Source organism: Aristolochia californica, unplaced genomic scaffold, assembly GCF_029961685.1.
Source record: "Aristolochia californica isolate CCGP_79_NKW_82.1479 unplaced genomic scaffold, dmAriCali1.0.hap1 SCAF_11, whole genome shotgun sequence".
NCBI lineage: Eukaryota > Viridiplantae > Streptophyta > Magnoliopsida > Piperales > Aristolochiaceae > Aristolochia > Aristolochia californica.
The window spans coordinates 14,619,865-14,625,981 of NW_027181782.1; positions in this window are offsets into that span (position 1 = coordinate 14,619,865).

Here is a 6,117-nt window from a genome sequence, read left to right on the forward strand (position 1 = left end):
GCTCATATATGTTATTGGTGATGAGGCCGATATATTGTATGTTGTGGGACTAGTTAGTAGGTTTATGGGAAAACATAGAAAAGTTCATGCAAAGGTTGTTCAATGAATACTTTAGCATCTAAAAGGAGGACTAGGGAGAAAATATTTTGTAAGTATTAGCATCAGATAAAAGTGATGGACTACTATGCTAGAGACTATGTTGGATAAAAGGTGACATGAAGTCAAGCATTGGTTATTGTACCTTTGTTGGGAACATTTGGAGCATTGAAAAGTAAATGAACAAGAAGTAATAGCAAGATCAAGTACAGAGGCTGAATGCAAATCTATGGCACCTATCACTTGTGAAATGATCCAGATACAATCTCTTTTGTCAAAATTTGGTGTGGAGGTAAATTTGATTGATAGTTATCAAGTGATAATCAGACCTTTATCTTTATAGCCAATAATTTGTTTTTTATGAACCAACGAAGTTCATCAAATTATATGGTCATTTCACCAATGATTAAGTGTACTAAGTGGAAGAATCATAACCCCTCATATGAGAATTGAACATCAATTGACAAATATATTTACTAAGGCATTGCATGGAGCATAGTGTGATACCTCGTGCTCCAAACTGGTATTATTTGATGCATATTTCTTAGCTTGAGGAGGAGTGTTAAAAGTTAATTAAAATATGTACGAGTGTAGTTTATTGAGAACCTTGGGGGTAATTTTGCAATCATGTAATCACTCTCATACTTAAGTAAATGCAATGCATGAGTGAGGTGTAGTCGAATTTTTCAAGTTTGCCCTCTTTAAATGTTTCTCTTTTCTTTCTTCTTCTTCCTTCGTCTTCTACTACTTTACTTCTTTCTTTTTCCTTATCTTCATCTCTCTTACTTCATTTTTTTTATGTTCTTAATTAACAAAAGATAATAACTTTATTTTGTCAGCTGAATTTTTCCAAATATAATGTCCATTAACAAGCCATGCCTCAATTAGCCCAGTGTCAGCAAAATTAACAGCAGAAAACCAATTAAAAAAAAATCTTTCCAAGAATAGAGCCTTTTAAGTTAGTACCACATGAGATTCACCTCCTTGGGACCCTCAGGTGCCTCGAACAGCCCCTCCTACCCACATTAGAAAGTCCAATCTCTTGCAATGATTGGGTTCTCCTCACTGACATTTTAACTTGCATGAATTTAAAACAAATATAGTCAAGAAAAAGAGAGAGAGAGAGAGAGAGAGAGAGAGAGAGAGAGAGAGAGAGAGAGAGAGAGAGAGAGAGAGAGAGAGAGAGAGAGAGAGAGAGAGAGAGAGAGAGAGAGAAAATGTCTCCTTCTCCAAACCCCAAAAGCTCAAAATTTGATAAAAATGTCCTACTATTTGGCTTTCATATCTACTGGTTGAACTCCAAAAACACATTTAAATAAGGCCCCGAGTTTGTTCACACTTCAAATTGAGTAAGGGCATCCTGAGAGCACATGCTAACATTCCTTACTCCCATCAGGGCTTTTAAAATAAAATTCAGGAGAATCCCATTGAAGAAACTCCAGAATAGCTATTGTTTCTAAAAGCTTAGAAACCCTCAAAATTCTCACAGAGAGTAAAAAAACTCTCCAGCTTTAACTTACCTCGTTCTCATTATATGCTTTGCTTGAGATTCTTCTTATACTGTTCTTGAGCTCCATGCGTTTCAGATATCAAGAAATCCTGTCTTCCTTGACCATTCTTGTTTTGGCTTTTTATCTCGACTTGATACAGATGCCAATCTCTACAGTGTGAATAACCCATGTTAGAAAACAACATCTCTGTCCTTTGTCGTCCTCCTTGACTTGGATCTTCATGGAAAGAAATGTAAACCCTCCTTTTTTTCATCAGACAAATCATTTGGGTCTCCCAGTAATTTTGTTGGGACCACTCTCTCTCTGAACAGCTGTTTGATAGTGGAAGACAGTCTCACATGTGAATTTTGTTGAGCAGCCACTCAAAAGAAGGAAAATGTAATCTCCATGGAAATGGAATCAAGACCCCTTTTTTTCTCTTTCTTGTAATGGTGAAATGCCAACAGAGGTGTCTATGTACCTACTGCAGCAGAGCAAGGAACGATGTTGTTTCAGGCATCCATTGTAAGAACTGGTCAAGAATGGAATAGTAGCAATAACTCTACTGCCTACAAATGGAGGTAGAGGGGAACTGAAAATAGCTGGAAACAACCCCACCGTGAAAGCAGAACCGAACCGAACATGGCATGCCAGAACCGAACCCGTCACGGGAGTCGGAGCTAGCAATGCATCTGGGTTTGTTGATCAGTATATGCTGCTTCTGCATGTGTTTGTTATATTGACTACGTCAATTCCCAAGGTTTACCATATCCATGTAGACATAGATGTACCCACTGAGAGCTCAAATATGGATTTACTGAACTTAAAACAACTGAAGATGGAGTGTCTAATTCGTTCTAAGTGCAGCTGAAACGAAGAACTGTGAGAAGACATGGACATGCCCTTTGGCGCACACATGGCCAGGCATGCAAGCACTGGTTGGCGATGGTGGCTGATATCGACAAGAAGATGTCAGTCTGGGCCCAAGACTCAGTCGCAGATGATATCGAAGATGACGATGATGATGGGAATGATGATCTGAGGATCAAAGCGTGGAAATCGAAACTAGGGTTTTTGTGTTTGGTGGGGGGTGGGGGAGGGACTGAGTAGTCTATTATGAACCTGGAACAAAAGGGATCCTACATAGAGATGGCCAACAGTTCCTTTTTCTATCTGGTGCAGATTCTCATTGTGAGACTCCTAACTTTGGGGTTGGGATTTTAATAGATGTGAAATTTAGAAAAAAAACTGAGTTGGAGATAAAAGGCCACAATATGTTATATGCTCTCACATGCTTTGTATATATTAGGCATAGTTTGTAAGGTTGGCAAGGAACAAATTTAGAAGGGTGGTGAATAAGTTTGTTAACTTTTGCTTTTAATTTTAAATGGTTTTGCTTAATTCCTATGTATGTATTTGTTTCTTCAATTAATCCAATGTGTAAAACTAAATATATAGTTTAAAACCAATTTCACAGTTTACATTTATGCATAGTGATCAACGGCAACGGCGCCAAAAACTTGATGTAGAATTTAGTTACATCGGCTTTAATACCTCGCAAGCGTACAAATCGTTCATGTAATTTAGCGGGAACCGATGGTCATATCCACAAGGAGGATTGAATTTTGTGTATTCTTCAGTCAACTAGCCTAACCAAATATGATGAATTAATATTAACTAAACACTAATTATATCCTAAATTATCAAGCAATCATCTGGTTAACTACTTGCTCAACAGGAAACGTCAACTCTGGATTTTACGGTGATTCGTGCCTCTCTCGAGCGCCACGTAACCACGGATCCGATTTCTCAATCCTTGCGTCTAGCCCCTCTCGGGCGCATAGAGTGAAAGACAGAAATTGGATTAAAATACCAAAATCCAACCTCAATTATAATCCTACCCTAATTAGCTAATTTAATCAAATATCTGGAAAACAAATATTCAATAAACATTAATTATCAAATCAGATTCAATAAACATTCAAAACCTAAGTTCAAACTATATAAAAAATTAAATTAAAAAATGACGAATTACTCCCCTTCTCCTTCCTCTCGCTCGGGCAGCAACTCGTTCTCACGGGTGCTGCAATTTCCCGAAATTGATGGCTTCGGGTAGCAAGAGTGAGTGGCCGGAGGTAGAGACGATGCCGACGACGAAGGATAGAAGCCGACGGACGGAGTTGACGTCCGACGAAGAACGAAACAGAGCTGAAGTCCTCTAATCGGCTCTCTCGAGTCTCAGTCGGAGTCGGAATAGCTCCGGGAATGGTCGGAAATATGTAATAGACGTCGGAGGATGGTCAGAATGCGGAATTGGCACCGGAGAAGCCCTCTCGGATCACCTCCCGGCCTGGCGAGCGAAAACTAGCATTGTCGAACTCACCTCGACGGAGACTCTCTCGAGCTCTCCTCGGGTTTGTTCTCGGTTGCTGGACGGCGGTGGACGACGGTGGCGCGGCGAAAGACAGTGGCGCGGCGAACGACGGTGGGAAACTCCTCTCGGGTCTTCCCTTGTTTCCGGTCCAAGGTCCTCTGTTTTGGTCGATGCCCCCTGTTTTCTCTTGACGCTCTCCTCTCGCCTTCGACGCTCCTCTTTTCCTTTAATACCATCTTATTTTTTTTAAAACGATTTGCCCTAGAAATCACCTCCATTTCACTAAGGGCATTTTGGTAAATATCTCCTTCTCCACCAAAATTCTCCTGAAATTTTATAATTGAATCTATAAAAAGCATTTCAGGAAGAAATAAACCTTAAAAACAATGAAATATAATTCAGGAGAGAAAAATATGCAATATCGACAGTGATTAATGCCAAATTCAATAAATACTCATTTCATTTGAAAACCGATAAATAACCACCTATAACACAATTATAAAGGTTATTCTATTATAATTAACCTAGTTCTCATGTCAGAATATGACATCTATCAGGTGGTGAATAAGTTTGTTAACTTTTGCTTTTAATTTTAAATGGTTTTGCTTAATTCCAATGTATGTATTTGTTTCTTCAATTAATCCAATGTGTAAAACTAAATATATAGTTTAAAACCAATTTCACAGTTTACATTTATGCATAGTGATCAAGGTACAAGCCGGAGTAATCACATAGAAAGTACACATATACAATATTTTTAGGTGGTTCATAATTCTTTCACAGATTGCTAGTCCCCCTCCCAAGATGTTTTGGCACCTTGAAACTCCGTTAAGTTGGGGTTGGCCTATGATATTTACAATAAATTGTCTTTAAGGCCAATTATAATACTAGCCATGCAAGGACTTACAACAATTCACTAAGCTCACTAGCCTAACCGGCAAAAGGTTTTTCCAATAGCTAACTAGGGTGGTCTAGCCTAGACTTTTCCACAAATTTGCAACAACTCACTAGGCACATCAACTTAAACCTACAAAAAGATTTTCAACACCGCCTACCTACAAGGTCTTATGCCTCACACAACAACAAACACAACTTTCCAACTTCTATTCTCAACCACGATAATTTTTCTCAAATAATTTTGGAATTAGGACGATTTTACCTATTCAAAGTTTGACCCAATTGCAAATGATTACTTGCTTAGAATATAGTCCAACGTAAATTACATGTTAATAGATAGATTTTAACAATCTAAACACAAGCAAATAAGTACACCAACTCTAAGTACTTACCCATGTAATTAGCAACTTAAAATATCCATTAATGACAGATTTAAAAATATAATCAAGTCAATATAATCTTCAATGACTTGATTAAAAAGTGTAGTCTTCATGTAAATTCGAGATTGGTTTTAATTGCAAACTGGGTAATGCACATACAACTGCTTAATGTAATGATTGAAATATCTCAAAGTATATGCATGTCAAATACTTAGATTTGATCCACATTTTAATACTTAAGAAAGGCCCTTTCAAATACCCCACTAAAACAACATACAAACATGTATTGATATTATTGATGCTCCAAAATTGATTTCAAATGGTTGTCAACCGCACAGCTATTCACAATGTTATGATTGATTCAAATATGAACTTAAAATTACTTGTCACACCTTTAAAAGGCTGAAATATAAGCATTCGATAAGGATTTAAATGATCAAGTAAAAAAATACATAGGTCAATGAAAAAAATTATCGAGTTTGGCTTCCTTTCAAGCTTTAGAGGAGGTAAAAAACTCCTTGAATCATGTGGGAGGGCTTAGGAGGTTTGGTTTTCACTGTGATGAGAGAGAAAGTTTGTTCGGGGTGTGTTTGGGTTAAATAGCACGAGTTCCAACATTTAAAAAATTAGTTATTATGGCTAGAAAATGACTTTTTTTGTATTTTAGAAATAATGGGTTAACAAAGGTTAAGTCCTACCTCCTTCTCTATTTCATGTAAGTCCTACATGTGGTCTTGATTGTTTCAATATCAATTATTTATGCACAAAGTTGATTTTTTACAACATGACATTTTAAGAGGGTTGAATTGTATATTTAGATAAATAAATTTCATCTACATATGATTAGTCAATAAAAAAAATTGAATCAAGCTAGGGGAGG